Source organism: Nicotiana tabacum, chromosome 10 (assembly GCF_000715075.1).
Source record: "Nicotiana tabacum cultivar K326 chromosome 10, ASM71507v2, whole genome shotgun sequence".
NCBI lineage: Eukaryota > Viridiplantae > Streptophyta > Magnoliopsida > Solanales > Solanaceae > Nicotiana > Nicotiana tabacum.
In genome coordinates, this window is record NC_134089.1 from 126,797,383 (window position 1) to 126,816,503 (window position 19,121).

The window sequence follows — 19,121 nt, forward strand, 5'->3', positions numbered from 1 at the left end:
GCCCCTCGGGCTAAATCTCATAACAATACCAGCCCCTCGGGCTCAATCTCATAACAATACTGCCCCCTCGGGCTCAATCTCACATCACAATGGGTACCCGCACTCACTGGGGGTGTGCAGACTCCGGAGGGGCCCCTTACGGCCCAAGCGCAATATCAAGCCATCTCGTGGCAGCAAATCTAGGCCCTCGGTCTCATATTAATCACAAGCCACCTCGTGGTGTATATATCTCAGGCCCTCGACCTCATAATCAAATCAGTATCTCACTACTGCGGCGTGCAGCCCAATCCAAAAGTATCCTTACAATACAGGCTCTCGGCCTTACTCAGTCAAAATTACATAAGCCACTCGGGCAACAGTAAAACATGATGCTCAGCCCAAAAATATTATTGGAAATATCACTTCAAGCGTTAAAGCAAAATAAACTTGGCTGAGTTTTGAAAACAGTGGAAAATACATGACTGAGTTCAAGTATAAATCAAAACAGGGAGAAAATATCAACAACAAATCCTCGAAGGGTTCAAATAGCTGGCACGAAGCCCAAATATGGCAATCAGCCCAAATCATGATGATAGCAAATAAGTTCAGTCAAATACGCGGTAAAGTCATCAACCGGGACGGACCAAGTCACAATCCACAATAATGCACGACCCCACGCCGTCATCCAGCGTGTGTCTCACCTCAATATAGCACTACGATGTGTAATTCAGAGTTTCAAACCCTCAGAACATCATTTACAATCATTACTCACCTCGCACCGGCTAAATCTCTAGCCCGTGATGTCATTGACCCTTGAATCAGCCTCCATGCACGTCAAATCTATCCAAAATCAAAACAAAAACATCAAAATATACTAAGGGAACAAAGCCCAAGCGAAAACAATCAATAACGGGCACAAATCTTGAAATTACCAAAACCCGAGCCCCGAGACCACTTCTTGAAACTCAGAAATTTTCACATCAATAGATTCCTTATCTCCCCACGAGTTCATACATATCAAAAGTTCTCAAATCCGACCCCAAATGGTCCTTCAAATCCCAAATCAAAAGTCCAATTTCTCAAACCCTAATTCTTCAATTTTAGGCTTAGTTTTGATGATTTTCTATCTGGAATTCACAATATAAGCGAGTTTTTAGTCCAAGAATCGTACCTCCAGGTGATTCCCCTTGAATCCCTCTTCAACCCTCTTCAAAGAGCTTCAAAATCATCCAACAATGGAGGAACTTAGCCTCAAATTTGCGGAAATGAGCTTTTAAAACATTCTGCCCAGCTCTCATTTTTACTTAATCGCAATCGCGGAAAACCCATCGCGATCGCGAAGCACAACCCATAATTCCCTCTATGCAATCGCGTATATCCTCACGCGAACGCGATGCCCAAGGTCTTACAACTATGCGATCGCGAATGAGACCACGCGACCGCGATTCACAGAAACATACACATACGCGATCGAAGCCCTATCTACGCGATCGCAAGCCTCTTCACATGATCACGAAGAGGAAATACCTGCAACAGAACAGAAGCCAAAACCTGCAATTTTTCTGCAATTTTTCCAACTTCAAATGATCCGATTAACCATCCGAAACTCACCCGAGGCCCCCCGGACCTCAACCAAAGGAACCAACACATCCTAAAACCTTATTCAAACTTGTTCCAATCATTAAAACACCTCAAATAACATCAAATCACCCAAAACGCATCTGATTCAAGCCTAAGTTTCCAAAAATCTTCCGAAATATGCTTTTGATCAAAAACCCAACCAAACCACGTCCGAATTACCTGAAATTTTACACACACGTCCCAAATAACACAACAAAACTACTGCAACTTTCGGAATTTCATTCCGACCTCTATATTAAAATCTCACCTACCAACCGGAAAACACCAAAATCTCAATTTCGTCAATTCAAGTCTAAACCTTCCACGAACTTCCAAAATGCATTCTGATCATGCTCCTAAGTCCCAAATCACCTAAAGGAGCTAACCAAATCATAAAAAATCCTGATCTAAGATCATATACGAACAAGTCAAACCTTTCAAATTTTAAGCTTTAAACTAACAACTTTTCTTCCAAATTCATTCCGATTACCCTGAAAACCAAAACCAACGATTAACATAAGTCATAATACATCATATGGGGCAAGTCATTCCCGAGAACTGGCGATCAAAGGGAAAAAGCTCAAAATGACCGGTCGGGTCGTTACATTGTCGCATAGTTTCTCCAAAGCTAGAAAGTTGAACTAGAAGCTTGACTGGTTGCTTCAGAATTTATGGGAGGATTTGCAAAGGCAATGGCTTACCACAAAGTTCTTAGAGAAGAGAGAAAAAGTAAAGAAAGTTCGCACATCTGGGAAGGGAGGATCCTTGCACACTGGAGGTGCAATCATCCTAGGGACAATAAAAAGAAGGTTGGTTCGTAATTGCTTAATTTATTTTAATTTTCAAAGTATATCTATTCTGTTTATTAACTAAAATTTATGAGTTTTCGGGAAAAGAAGTTGGGGCATCCAATGAACCAAGATGAGCTATTCAAGGAGTCTCATATTGTAAAGAAAAAGAAAGAGACGGATCAAGAAAGGTGGGTCGAGGGCCGAGCCTCGATTGTACATGTAAGTTTTCACTTTTCATTAAGTATTTTGATTTACTTTTATATAAAGTTTGAAATACTAATTCAATGTATTTTTTCTTATAGGGTCACTTCACAGCTGACATGGAGGGATTCATACACAGTCAGCCACCTAATGAGTCGGGCGAGCCAATCCAACCTTCGGACGAGGATGCTAAAAGAATGTGGACGGAGGCTGCTAGCGGTCCAAATGAGGGAATTTCCTATAAGAAATTCCATCACTATAAGTGTGGAATGCAAGGAATAGGGACTTCCTCGCAAGGCGAGCAACTTGATGGGTAAACCCTCTCCGCTATGCGGGAGAGTGTGACAAAGCTCACATCCGAGCTAGAACCGGCCAAGGAAAGAGAAAAGCTTAGAGATGCTCAGTACATTGGCATGCAAGCTCAGTACCAAGGCATGCAAGAGCAGCTCAAATCTCTCCTAGCTTCTGGAGGTTTTCCGATTCCCCGGGCTTGTAAGTCATCGCCAGAGTCTCAACTTGGACGTGAGCATTCCTTCCGTCCTCCCGTGCTCGTTCCTCCCATCCTCGACAAGTAGACCCTTCTGGATACCGTCTTGGTGATGAAAGTTCATCAGACGATGATGATAATGATGTTTGTACAAAACACCCCTTGACTTTTATATACTTTGAACTAGACAAATAGAACCGGTTTTGAACTAGGTGTAATAAGCGTTAACTTAGTTTAATTTGTTAGTTCTATTGAACTTTAATTTGTTGGTTTTAATGTATTTTTTGAATTGTGTTATTGTTGTTGTAGTGTCGTCGTTGGGTTGTTGTGAAGATTTTGGTATTGAAATTGTGGTTTATGAATTGAATTATATTGTTATTTAGGAAATTTGGTATGCTGGCAGGTGGTGTAGCTGCCAAAACAGGCAGTTTCTGCCAAAATTATACCCAGAAAAGTGATCAAATTTGGTCGCTTTTCTATTTAAAAAAAATATTTTCTGGGCAATAGCGACCAAGGTTGGTCGCTAATTAACCTAGATTTCCTAAAAGCGACCAACTTTGGTCGCTACTCTATTAAAATAATTCTTGAAATTAGCAACCAATTTTGGTCGCTTATGTTTAAAAAAAAATTGAAAAAAAAGCGACCAACTTTGGTCGCTATTTTTCAGATTTTAAAATATAATATTTGGTTTACAGACCAAAGTTGGTCGCTATATTTTGAATAATAATAAATAAATAAATGTAATTTAAATATAGAGACCAACTTTGGTCGTTAAATTTATATTATTAAAATATTCAAGTGACCAAAGTTGGTCGGTATATTGTTTACCCGGAATATTTGGTCCTTTTACCTTAGTGACGAAAGTTGGTCACTAAATAGTGACCAACTTTGGTCTCTAATTAGTGACCAACTTTGGTCTCTAAGGTAAAGCGACCAATAAAATAGCGACCAAGCCAGTTTGGACGCTTTTTGGTCACTTTGTGACTTGTAAGCGACCAACTTTGGTCGCTTTTTGTGGTCACTTTTTGCCGGATTTCTGGTAGTGTTATAAGAATAATAGACTCACAGGCCACAAAAAAGAGGTATGTTCCTCAACTTCTGGGAATAACAAGAACAAAAAAAGGAAAAACTTGAGAAAAGGGAGGTTACAGATCTATAATTCTAAGAACAAAAAAATAAGCAACTTCTTTCCTACTGATTTTAGTCGATTCTCCTCCTATTTATGCCCTTCAGTGCAAGGTAGTCCTATGTCTTTTTCAATAATGGTTTGGCAGAAGTTTATTTTCTTGGGATCTGGGACCACGTAATGGTCCAAGTATTTGGGTGGAACTTTCTCCCTACTGCTACGCCTAAGCCCTTGTGGCGTGTCATGCTTATTTGTTACAATACCTCCCCCATGGAGACGAACCATATCCCCAAGGTTCTGATCTGGAAACTTGTGAAGGAGAGTGTGAGCATCTTCCCATGTAGCATCTGAAACAGGAAGACCTGACCATTTGATAAGGCATTGAGGAATTTGCTGGCTGCCTCTAGAAATGGTTTTGCATTGCAACACATCTTTGGGGAGGAGAACCAAAGAAGAAAATTGGTCCAGAAGATCAATCAGAGTGATTTGGTGACATGGGTTGACTAAGCACTTTTGCAAGACCGAGACGTGAAACACAGGATGAATTTTGGAGGTAGGAGGAAGTGCCAGTTTATAAGGTAATGCACCTATCTTCTAAACAACCTGGAAGGGTCCAAAGAATCCTTTAATCAACTTAGTCTAGCATTGCAAATGCACTGAGAGCTGACGATAAGGACAAAGGTGGACATATACCAATCTCCTATGTTAAAAACTACCTCTCTGCGGCCCTTGTCAGCATTGTCTTTCATACGATCCTGGGCATGAGGTAGATTAACTTTCAAAGTAGCCAATACTTCATCTCGTTGTTAAAGGGAAGCAACCACAACCAGATTCATAGAACTATCCCTGATATACCTTGAAACAGTTGGTGGGGGTCGACCATACACCACCTCAAATGGAGTCAGTTTAGAACTGTGTTGGTAGAAAGTGTTATACCAAAATTCAGCCCATGGAAAAAGACAAAACCAAGTAGACGGTGTGTCGGAGGCAAAGCAATGAAGATACATTTCCAAACACTTATTGAGAGCCTCTGTTTGGCTATCCAACTGAGAGTGATATGCAGAGCTCATATCCAATTGAGTCCCTTGTAGCCTATGAAGTTCATTCAAAAATTCAAAGAGGAAAAGAGGGTCTCTATCATAAACGATTGTGACTGGAAAGCCATGTAAGCGAATGAACTCCCGAACAAATACTTCGACAAGCTTTTGACCAGATAAATTAGATGGTATTGCAACAAAATGACCATATTTGGATGGACGATCCACAATCACCAATATAGTAGTGTGTCCCTAGGACGGCGAAAGACCATTAATAAAATCCATTCAAATATCTTCAAAAACCACGTCTGGAATTGGTAAAGGGGACAGTAAACCTGCAGGCTTTAGAGTAAAATCTTTTATTTGTTGACAAACCTGACATTCCCTAACAAATTTCTGGAACTCTGCCTCTCATAGTCTCCCAAAAGAAATTAGAGGAAAGTCGATAAAAGGTGATGGTAGGGTAGAAACTCATATTTTAGACTTAGTATTTGTAACACCTCGGAAAATTTTGAAGTGTTTAAAGGCTTTAAAGAAGATCGACATGTACTAATTATATTAATTCGCGTGTGAGCAAGGACAAATAATATAAATTATATCACTTGAATATGATAATTTGTGTATGAGGTATATTAGAAATGGTTTATGGTCTAAAAAGAGCCCTGAGGCTAAGTCAAGTTGGAAATTATATGATGGGCTAAAGTTTCAAGTGGGTTCGCACAAGACTTAACTTCAAATGGGCATAAATCTCACAATATGAAGTGTTATATGGTGTATGACCTATCTAATGAAAGGCCTACATGTCTAGTTTCTAATGCTTCAAACCGTTCATCATTTGAATATTTTTACAATGAATTATGGGTTTTTTACCAGAAGGTGATAGTGCAGTTACGTAGCAGGCTACGCAACCTGCATAGCCAAGGGAAAGGCCCCCTGCGTAGGTTTTATTGTGTAGGCTATGCAACTTTAGGGGCCATTTTAAAGGGGTTGAAACAAGGGGTTTAGGGAGATAAAAGATTAGTTCTTCAACTTGGAAGTGATTTCTAGAGAGAATGAGAAGTTCTTCAAGGTAAGTTATTTTGGTACAAGAATGATTATATAACATTATTTAGTGATGACACTAACATTATTATGGATCAAATTCATAGAAATTGGGTTGAATCTTCAAGAACATCAAAAAGATAAAAAATGAGATTCTTCTGCCAAGAGGTAATCCCTTCACTTGAGCTTCATGTTTATGAGTTTTATTTGAAGTTGTAATGAGATATTGTATGAACCCTAAGGTTGGGTCTTGAAAATGATATTTTGAACAAAGAAGAAGATGAATAGCAATGAATTGATATAAATGGAATTGTTTTGAGTTTCTAATGATTCCAGTAGACTTAATAACTTAATTTCGCTTGAAATGGGTGGTCTTGAACCTAGGGTTTTGTTAGAGAAGACAATGAATAGTGACTTAATGATGTTGTATAGTTAACGTAGTATTATTAATGACTCTAAATGAGTACTAAATGATAAGAATAGAACTGAATAGGCTAATGGGTGAGCCTATTGAATAATTTGGCATGGTTGAAGGCTTGTTGCCGAATTGTGAAGCCTAAATGGATATTTGTGAATCTTTTTCATTGGCGATATTTGGATATTTTAATCAATTGGAGCATTGTAGTATTTGGAGCTTGAAGTTTGAAGTAAGTTGATTAAGACTTACTCTTCTTGAGAGATTCTCTTTAAAAGCATATTTTAAGTCGATAAATTATATTATTTGTAAATGTGCATCCGTACTTGTGCGGACAAGCGGGAAAGATGTCACCATGTGTTTCTAAATTATTGCTTATGAAGTGTCATGTAATTTTAAAAAAATCTTATTTTCACAAATTGTTGGCAAAATGACACTTAAGGAAATTCTTATAAGTTTTATTAAAACTTATTTGTTGATAAGAGTATAAAATGATTGAGTGCTAAATATATGTTTTCATGAAAAAGTTTATATTTTGAAATTTTAACAAAGGAAGTACTTGTTCTATCTTAAAATTATTGTTAATTGCTAAAGGCTTTAACATGAAAATGGTTATTCATTTGATTTTGTTCAAATAGTTTGGATTGGCTATGAAAATCATGATTTGATAAAAATAGATCATTTGAGGCAATTATGCTATGAATCTATTTTTGATATGTCAAATATTTTGGGAGTTACTACTGGAGACCATCGAGATTGATTCGAATGTTGAGTTCATTATCATGAAACTACACGTGCTGGTGTAGGGACACATTCCAAGGCAAAGCCGAGGTTTGTGGGATAAAGTCCCCCATTGAGAGGGCAAATGATCATTACTTAAAGTAATGAGGTTCGGTTGACTCGTACGGCACTATGGGAAGTCGCGCTGACAAGTAGAGTCAAATACTTGTTGCTAGGATAATTACCTAGTAGTTGTTCATTATGTCGGTATCGGTATAGTACTCCCGGAGAAAAGTAAAGAGAACTTTCTTATGTTTATACCTAAGGATCCGAAAATAATTTCAATGACTTAATGAGATTGAAATGGTTTTATATGAGTGACTTACTGATATTGAAATGGTTGATTTCTATTAAAATCTTGGATTGATAGAGACGTTCTAAAACTTTATACCATGGCTTACATTTCACTTGTCGTTTATTTAAAATTATAAAGATCATGATTTATATAAGAATTTATCACTTTATGTCCAATATTGGTTGCATAAGTTTTGTAAACTCTTGTCTCAGGAACTTGAATTAGAGAGTCTATGACACTTATTGAGTGTCGTTGTGGTGTACTCAGTACTTAGGAGTCCCCTCCAGGGCCCCACTTCCTTTACATGTTTCAGGATGAGGTATGGTACGTGGCATACAGATAGGGCTAGGATGACTCTCTTCCTGAGGTATATGGCGAGGCACCACTCCTATTTCGCGGTAGCTATCATGTTATTTTCTTAATTTACGCTAGTCGGATATTAACCCAAGTGTTTAATTCTATTATTTGGTATATAGGCTCCATAGATATAGTAATGGGGTTGTATGCGACATACATGAAAAGATAATTATTCTACTTAGACTCATTGTTATGATTATGAGAGGCTTCATGTATGATTTTGAACTGGAAAATTGTTCCATGGTTTAACTTGAAAATATATAAAATTTTCAAAGAGCTTCTACAGTTAAATTGATTTTCATGCATATGGTTTGGGTGTATCATATGGGTTGGTTTGCTCAGGTCGGATAGTGTGCCCGGTATGGGGCACGTGGATTTGGGTCGTGACAGTATTGCACTCTAATTATACTTATTACAAATTTTACAAATGTTTGAGCTTAAATGATAGTGAATTATACTTATTACATGTTTTATATATTATAGGAATGATTCCGAGCTATTAAGGTAATTTGGAGCTAAATCGAACAAGTTGGAGCTTTCAGGTTTGAATAGAAGCCCAAAAAATTAAGTCGGGATCACGTTCGGGGGTCGAGCACCAAGTCTTAATGTCAAAAAGTGTATAAAAGACTTTACTCTGAGAAAAAGTCATAGTTGCACCGCATGGCGCGGCGCGGCAGTGCAAAAGTTGGTTTGACAGGCAATGTGCGAGCTCTCTGGATTTCCTCACAAGCGCGCCTCATGGCGCGGCGCGGGTGTGCAAAAATTTCACAGTGATCTCCTAGTTTGGCTAGGAAAGAGTAATTTCATCCGGGCTTGTTCTTACATGATATAAATACACCAAAAATACGAATTAAGGGGACTTTTGACCTATAAAAGATTGGAGAACCAACCAAGGCAAGAAGACACAAGAATTCATCAAGATTTCAACCTACAATCGGTGCAATACGGGAGTTTTTATCAAATCACTAGAATTGATATTTTCTTATTTTTGAACCTTGTTGAGATGTCATACTCCATTGGTATAGAGTAAATTCGATTAGGGTATTGACAGATACGGTATTTCGATAACTTGATTAGGGATTCGATTCTTGATAATTGTTAGAATTAATTGATGGAGCTTTAATTTGTATTCTGGAGTTATTTATTATTTTGGTCAATCGAAAGAGGAGTTTGATATTGAATTCTTCACATCTTATGCTCTAGTTTAAATCCGTGATTCAAATAGTCGAAAGAGCCTCTTGAATTGTTAATCAAACTAGAAAGAGGGGAATATTCGTGAGAAGTTACCCTTTAGATCATGACCATCATTTTATTGTGGCAATTGTTTACCGTACTTCAATTGGATTAATTACTATAATTAATATTTAATCGAAAGAGGAATATTAACTTCAAGTATAATTTGATTATCGGTTGAATTCGTGAGAATCAACCGTATTATAGAGTAAATTAACTTAAGAATTGGATCTCAAGTCACTTATCTTTCACCTATCTAGTCAAATATCCTTATTCCTCTCATTGATATTTCTTTGTTGCTCATCTACTGTCTTTTGTGATCAATTTTTATTTGCCTAATTTTTAGTAGTTAATCGTAGTTATCTCTCATTGATTAGTAGTTAATCGTAGATAATTTTTAGCAGTTATCTCTCACTGTTAAATTCAATCCTTGTGGAGACGATATTTTACTATACTATCTTTGATTAGCGAGCATTAATTTCGTGTTGTATTTTGCGCTCCTCAAATTTTGGCGCCGTTATCGGGGATTGGCAATAAATAGTGCTTAAAATAGTTTTTAGTACTAATTAAGGAACCAATTTTTTACTTTAGTGTATTCATGTTTCCTCACTTGTGTGCAGGATACATGTTTGATTTCTCTGGTGTATGACTCGATCCTCTTCAAAGGAAGTGATACCCTATGAACCAGAGTTGGAAAAACACCTGCAACAACTGAGAAAAGAAAGAGAATTAATAGAAATTTTTTTGGGTCAAACTTCGACCCAAGATACCATGTCAAACAAAGAGAATGACGGAGTAGACTTAGCTGCAAGAGAGTCAGCACAACAAGAAGTTGCACGGATAACAGCTGAAGCCGCCTGGAGAATTGCTAATGAGACTGTCGAAGATAATAGGGGTCGAAGATTCAATCTAAACCAACCCTTGGTTGAAGGCCAGTTTGAGAATGCAACACTCAGTCCTGGAAGATCATTGGGTGATTATGTTAGGCCAGTCTACAATCAAGGACTATCAAGTATCAGACCTCCACCCATAGCAGCAAACAACTTCGACTTGAAGCAAGGCTTGCTTCAAACTATCCAAAACAACTGCATTTTTAGAGGGAAGGTGAACGAAGATCCTAACACTCACTTGATGTACTTAGAAGAAATCTTGAACACCTTCCAATACAATGGAGTATCAAAATATGTAGTCTACTTAAGGGAATTTCCCTTTTCATTGAAAGATGATGCGAAGAAATGCCTTCGTAGCTTACCCACAAGTTCGATCTGGACATGGGAAGATATGACCAAGAAGTTACTTGACAAATACTTCTAAGCTGCAAAAACATGGAAGTTCAAAAGGTAAATCCACAATTTATGCTAGAAGGAGACAGAAATGATTTTCAAAGCTTGAGAAAGATTCAAGAAGAAGTCAGAAAGTGTCGGCATAATGGAATTGATTTGTGGATGCAACTCTAGGATTTTTGGGATATACTGACACCGTCCTCGCGACGAACTCTTAATACTGCATGTGGAGGTCCACTAATGAAGAAAACGTCGGAGGAAGTTGACTTAATCCTTGATGAATTATCTAGTGATGCTAATCAGTGGCCCGCTGAGAGTAATGATAGAAGAAAATCAGTTGGGGTTCACCAGGTGAACTCTAACACATCCATGCAAGCCCAGCTAGACACCATGGCCAAGGAGATAAGAGAGATGACATTGGCCAAGGTATAGAGTGAGCCGCAAGTAGCATGTGACTTTTGTGGAATAGGACATCCTACACATGAGTGTCAAGCATCAGTTAAAGAAGTCAATGATGTCGGGAACTTTAATAGAGAAAACTACCAAGGTGGGAACAACTATAATGCTATGGGTCAAAGACATCCAGGTTTTTTGTGGAGGTCGCCTAGTGGGAGATTGAGCTCATGGCAGCAAAATAATCTCAGACCCTAGGGTCAAGGACCACCAGGTTTTTAGAACAAGTAGAAGCAGCAATACCAGCCACAACAGTCAACTCAGTCTAGTATGAAAAATCTCATGAAGGCATTCATCAACAAATCAGATGAAAAATTTGAGACTCAGGGCACAACCATCAGAGAGCAGGGCACATCCATTCGAGAGCAGGGCACAACCATCCTGAATTTTGAAAGGCAATTGGGACATGTTATCTGAGAGTGCTCTTGGGACTTTTACCCTCTGATACTGAAAAGAACCCAAAGGAAATAATCAAAGTTGTATCTCTGAGAAGTGAAAAGCATTGGCTGACCCAGTGGTGAAAGCAAGACCAGAGGTGCTGAACAAGCAGACCGAGACACTAGAAGAGAAAAAAAGTGAAGAGTAGAAAAGCTATATTAGTGGGATAAAAAGGATATTGAAGGAAGTACATATGCCAGCTCTACCATTCCCTCAAAAGATGAAGCGGGAAAAACTTGACAAATGTTTTGGGCGATTCTTGGAGATGCTCAAGTAACTTTATGTGAACATTCCTTTCACAGAGGTACTCACTCAGATGCTTGCTTATACAAAGTTCTTGAAGGAAATCCTGTCCAGTAAGAGAAAATTAGAGGAGACAATAGTGGTCAAGCTGAATACCCACTGCAGTACCATATTGCAAAATAAAATTTCCCAAAAGTGTGGGGACCCAGGAAGATTCACCATACCATCCTCGTTGGGGAGTGAGAAATTCGACAAGGCCCTCTACGAATATGGAGCATCTATAAATCTAATGCATCTATCTGTATTCTGGAAACTGGAAGGTGAGCTTAGAGTGATCAAATCAATATCAGTGTCCCTACAACTGGCTGACCAGACCACCATTTTACCTGAGGGAATAATTGAGGATATTCTAGTACAGATGGGCAAATTTGTGTTCTCGGTAGACTTTACTGTGGTGGATATGTAGGTGAACAAGGAGGTTCCTCTAATTCTAAGGAGGCCAATTTTATGTACAGGAAGATTAAGATCTTGGAATAAAGAAAGAGGCTGAAGCTCTTGAAACTGAGGATCAAGTGGTTGATGAGGAAGAACTAAAAGAGGAGGCTTCTAAGCCTAATGTGGAATTGAAAAGCCTCCCCACTTGAAATATGCTTTTCTTGAAACTAAAAATTTTTCAATGATTATTTCTGCTGACTTGACAGGTACACAGGAGCAAAAGCTGGTGGAGATGCTGAAAAGGCACAAGAAGGCCATTGGCTGGAGTATAGCTGATATTCAGGGAATCTATCCAGCCATTTGCATGCACAAAATTTTGTTGGAAGAAAATATCAAGCTAGTAGTACAGCCCCAACGCAATTTGAACAAAAACTTCGAGGAGGTAGTGCACAAGGACATCAACAAATTGCTAGATGTGGGAGTTATTTTCCCCATCTCTGATAGCCAGTAGATTAGTCTATTGCAAGTTGTACCTAAGAAAGGGGAATGGCGGTGGTGGAATAAAGACAATGAATTGATCCCCACAAGAATAGTCATTGGGTGGAGAATATGCATTGATTATAGAAGACTGAATGATGCAACAAGGAAAGACCATTTCCCACTCTCCTTTATTGATCAAATGCTCGAGAAAGTGGACGGACATGGATGCTACTGCTTCTTAAATATGTACTTAAGCTACAATCAAATGCCCATTGCCCCTGAAGATGTTGATAAGACCACATTAACTTGCATGTCGAGTATTTTTGCTTACATGAGGATGTCGTTTGGGTTGTGTAATGCACCTGCCACTTTTTAGAGGTGCATGATGTCTAGAACTATTCATGGATGATTTCATCCTCTTTGGTGATGACTTTGAGGATAGCTTGAAGAATTTGTAGCTTGTGCTCGAACATTATGAAGCCATTGTGAGCACATGATTTTTTTCCTATAAGAATTACTCCCATAAAATATAAGAAAATAATTTTTCCATTTTTTCGCAATTTTATAGGATTTTTCATAGAATTTTGTTAATTAGTTGCATCTTTGTGAATATTTAACTTCCATTAAAAACAAAAATACCAAAAAAATACATTTCATTTGCATTTAGGATTTATTTTTATATTTTTAGGTTAATTAGTAAATTGGTTGTTTTATAAAAATAAAAAATCACAAAAAATGGTTCATTTTTGCGTTTTTAGCCTTTTAATATTAAATTAGTAATTTCTTCTTTTAATTTAGGAGTAATTAACTTTCATAAATATCTTAGTAGGTAATTAACTTAATTTTACATCTTAGTTTAATTTAAGAGTCTAATTTAGTTTTTTTAATTAATTAAAAAGGGAAAAGAAAAATAAATGAAAAAGGAGAGAAATGGAGTGGGGATTTGATCTTGAAGACCAATTTGGGCCAAATACAAACAAGCTCCACAAAATGCCTACCCACCCCCACGAGCCTACCGAAACCCTCCCGGCTCAGGTTTCCGGCCCAAACAAGCATTTAAGAACGAGAGGTTGCAGCGGAAGAAAACCTTCACCCCATTGGGAGAGTCCTATACTAGTTTGTTCCACAGGCTGAGGTAATTGGATATGCTGAGGCCAATTGAGTCGAAATTGCCAAACCCTCCTCCAAAGAATCTTGATTACTCTGTAAGCTGTGAATATTGTTCTGGTATACCGGGGCATGACATCGAGAAGTGCTGGCACTTGAAAAATGCCATTCAGAAGCTCATTGACACAAACCGGATTGAAGTCCAAACTCCAAATGCACCCAACATCAACCAGAACCCACTACCAACCCATCAGGAGACAAACATGATCGAGATAGTACATAAGAGAGGGGAGCCCAAGAAGCCTTCACAGACTGTCATGATGATTCGGTCCAGTGAGGTCAAGCCAGTTAAAAAACCAACAGTTGAAGGGTCAGTGAACAAGTTAAGGGGGACAATCGGTGAACCATCTGCGGTAGTCAAGAAAGGGTCCCCAAGTGATGTTGCAGCAAAACAAGAAAAGTCAAAAGTGTTTGTGCCAGGAGTGGTAAACAAGCCTATCATAATTGTAGAGGGTGCCCGTACAGATCTTGTCATCATCAAGCCTGTAACTCAGTTGCTGGTAATCAGCACCAAGGCCATCCCATGGAACTATGAACGGGTGATAGTGACCTACAAAGGAAGGGAAGTGAAAGAAGAAGTCAATGAGGCCCATGGATTAACTCGTTCGGGGAGATGCTTTGCTCCGGAAGAGTTAAGGAAAGCCAAAACATCCAGAGATAACCCAGTTCTAGTGAAGAAAGTGGTAACTGAAGAAGAGGCGGAGGAGTTTCTGAGAAAACTGAAGGTACAAGACTATTCCATCGTGGAGCAGTTGAGAAAGACGCCTGCTCAGATTTCACTATTGTCATTGTTAATCCACTCAGATGAGCATTGTCGGGCCCTGATGAAAATTTTGAACGAGGCTCATGTTCCCGACAAAATTTCAGTGAACCATCTGGAAAAGATCGCCAACAAAATATTTAAGGTGAATAGGGTCACTTTCTCTGATGATGAATTGCTTGTGGAAGGTACTGAGCACAACAGAGCTCTCTATCTTACGGTAAAATATGAAGATTCGGTGGTTACCAGGGTATTGGTTGACAATGGTCCAGTGAAAAAATTTGCCCTCTCTCTACTCTGAACAAGTTGAAAGTTGATGATGAGAGGATTCACAAGAACAACATATGCGTTTGGGGATTCAACGGTGGAGGGAAAGATTCAGTTGGTGATATAGTGCTTGAGTTGACAATAGGACCGGTGGAATCACCATGGAGTTCCAAGTGTTGGACGTGGCCGTCTCCTACAATTTGCCGTTAGGTCGCCCATGGATTCATGCCGCTAAAGCAGTCCCGTCCACTCTGCACCAGATAGTCAAGTTCGAGTGGGATAGGCAGGAGATCGTCGTGCATGGCGAAGATAAATTGTGTGCTCACAGTGATGCCTCTATCCCGTTCATTGAGGTTGAAGACGACAAAGGACCCTGGGTCTATCAGGTTTTTGAAACAGTGCCAGTCGAGAAATTTCCAGAAGGGAAATGTGTTCCAACTCCAAAGATAACCTCCGTATCAGTCATGGTGGCCTTCGAAATGCTGAAAAATGGTTTTGTGCCTGGTAAGGGTCTGGGTGCATCTCTATAGGGTATCATACAGCCAGTGTCCCTCCCTAAAAACTTGGGTACATTTGGTCTGGGATTCAAACCCACAGTCGCAGATGTGAAAAGGGCTAGAAAGTTGAAACAGAGGGCGTGGGCACTTCCAAAGCCTATCCCACGTCTCTCTAGGTCTTTTGTCAAGCCCGGTGCCAGGAAACGCCCAGTGACAACAGTTCCAAGTTCTGTGGTTGACATTGATGAAAAGTTAATTGAAAGGTTCCAGAGGTTGTTCGACGATGTGAACATGGTGGAAGTTGGAGAAGGTTCTAGCAAAGCAGATGTGCAATTTGTTGGGCCGAATGCAAAGCTTAACAATTGGAAGGCTACTCCTCTCACTACCCTGAAGGAGTTTTGGTAGTTTGCTTTGATTTTCTTTCAGTCTATCTGAATTATTCCAGGGTTGTAATCTAGATTCTATTTTCCGTCCGTTTGGATGTACAAACCCTGTTATCTTTTACTTTCAATAAAATGCAATTCCCATTTTCCATCATTCCTGATAGTTTTGGTTTTGTTTTTCTTTTCTTCCTTGTACAGTTCTTGTTATGCTACTTTCAATGAATGACATGCATGAGGAATCTTCGGCCCAGTCTTAAAAGTCAATCTAATTCTGAAATAATAATTCAAGAAATAGAGTGCGATGATGAACCAGAATATGATGAGGATGAGGCCTTTGAAGAGATTAGTAAAGAACTAAGTCATTTTGAGGAAAAACCCAAGCCTAACCTGAATGATATGGAATCAATCAATTTAGGGGACCCAGATAATGTCAGAGAAACTAAGATAAGTGTCCATATTGAACGCAAATCAGGGGAGAGATAATTAAAACATTGTTTGAATATAAAGATATTTTTGCATGATCATATGACGACATGCCGGGTCTAAGCATTGACTTGGTGGTTCACAAATTGCCCACTGACCCGGAATTCCCTCTCATCAAGCAGAAGTTGAGAAAGTTCAAAACTGATATGAGTGTGAAGATTAAAGAAGAGGTCACAAAGCAGTTTGATGCAAAGGTCATTCGAGTCACGCGGTATCCTACGTGGTTAGCCAATGTTGTGTCTGTGCCAAAGAAGGATGGTAAGACCAGAGAGTGTGTTGATTACTGTGATCTCAACAAGGCAAGTCCAAAGGACAACTTCCCACTGCCAAACATCCACATTTTGATCGATAATTGTGCCAAATATAAGATTGGGTCTTTTGTGCATTGCTATGTGCGGGTTATCATCAGATTCTAATGGACGAGGAAGATGCAGAAAAGATGGCATTCATCACACCGTGGGGAACTTATTGCTACTGGGTAATGCCATTCGGTTTGAAAAATGGTGGGGCAACTTACATAAGGGCAATGACGACCATATTCCACGACATGATACACAAGGAGATCAAGGTTTATGTGGATGATGTGATTATAAAGTCCAGGAAGCAGTCTAACCACGTCAGAGATTTGAGAAAGTTCTTCCAAAAGATCTGCAGGTACAATCTTAAGCTAAATCCGGCAAAGTGCGCATTTGGTGTCACATTGGGGAAACTGTTGGGGTTCATAGTCATCCATCGAGGTATTGAATTGGACATGTCAAAGATTAAAGCTATCCAATAATTTCCGCCTCCAAGGAACAAGACTAAGGTGATGAGTCTGTTAGGGAGACTGAACTACATCAGCAGGTTTATTGCTCAGCTCACGACAACGTGTGAGCCTATCTTCAAGCTGCTGAAGAAAGATGTTGCGGTCAAGTGGACTAATGAGTGCCAGGAAGCATTCGATAAGATAAAGGGTACTTGTCAAACCCACATGTGTTGGTCCCACCAGAACTGGGAAGACGTTTGATTCTGTATTTGACGGTCCTGGATAATTCATTTGGTTGTGAGTTAGGTCAGCATGACATCACCGGCAGGAAGGAGCAAGCCATCTATTATCTCATAAAGAAGTTCACATCTTATGAGGTTAAGTACACTCACCTTGAAAGGACATGATGCTCCCTAACTTGGGTAGCACAGAAGTTGAAGCATTATTTGTCATCTTACACTACTTACCTCATTTCTCGTTTGGATCCGTTAAAGTATATCTTTCAGAAGCCTATGCCCACAGGGAGGCTCGCAAAGTGGTAGATCTTGCTCACAAAATTTGACATCGTCTATGTGACTCAGACTGCGATGCAAGCCCAAGCATTGGCCGACCATTTGGCCGAGAACCCGGTGGATGAAGAATTTGAACCTTTGAAGACTTACTTCCCTGATGAAGAGGTAACGCACATTGACGAGTTGGAACAGGTTGAAAAGCCAAGTTGGAAACTTTTCTTTGATGGAGCTACTAACATGAAAGGCGTTGGGATAGGAGTTGTACTTATTTCTGAAATAGGGCATCACTACCCTGTTACGGCTCAGCTTCGTTTCTACTGTACCAATAACATGGCTGAGTACGAGGCATGAATTTTGGGTTTGAGGTTAGCTATAGACATGGGTATCCAGGAAGTCTTGGTCTTGGGAGACTCGGACCTTATAGTGCACCAGATTTAAGGAGAATGGGAAACATGGGATTTAAAACTCATACCATACCGACAATGTTTTCTTTGTCAACGGTTTCGAACAGTAGAGTTTAGGCATATTCCAAGGATCCATAATGAGGTTGTCGATGCTCTAACTACTTTGGCGTCAATGTTACATCATCCAGATAAGGCTTATATTGACCCTTTGCATATTCAGGTCAGCGATCAGCATGCTTATTGTAACATGGTGGAAGAAGAACTTGATGGTGAGTCGTGTTTCCACGATATCAGGGAGTATATCAGGATGGGGTGTACCTGGTATAAGCCACATGTGATCAAAAGAGAACAATTCATCATTTGGCAAGTGGATTTTTCATCAGTGGATGAGTTTTGTACAAAAAAACTCCAGATCTTGGATTGTTAAGATGCATAGATGCTAGACAGGCCACGACTATCATGACCAAAGTACATTCCGGAGTCTGTGGACCGCATATGAGTGGGTATGTTCTGGCAAAGAAGATTCTCCGAGCAGGTTATTATTGGTTCATCATGGAGCGAGATTGAATCAGTTTTGTGTGCAAATATCATCAATGCCAAGTACACAGAGATTTGATTCATTCTCCGCCATCCGAATCGCACACAATGTATGCACCCTGGCCCTTTGTTGCTTAAGGCATGGATGTCATTGGACCATTTGAGCCAGCAGCATCCAATGGGCACAGGTTCATTCTGGTGGCCATTGATTATTTCACCAAATGGGTTGAAGCTAAAACTTTCAAGTCTGTGACCAAGAAAGCAGTGGTCGACTTTGTTCATTCAAATATCGTCTGTCGGTTTGGGATCCTAAAGGTAATCATCATTGATAATGGGGCTAATCTCAATAGTCATTTGATGAAAAAGATCAACAGTTTAAGATTACGCATTGCAATTCCACCCCATACCGCCCCAAGGCGAATGGAGCACTCGAGGCAGCCAACAAGAACAAAGAAGATACTTCGGAAAATGGTGGAAGGTTCCAGGCAATGGCATGAAAAGTTGCCCTTTGTGTTGTTGGGTTATCGCACTACTGTTCGCACTTCAGTAGGGGCAACTCCTTATTTGTTGGTATATGGCACTGAAGTAGTGATACCCACGGAAGTTGCAATCCTATCCCTCCGGATTGTTGCTGAAGCCGAAATTGGTGATGATGAGTGGGTCAAAACCCGT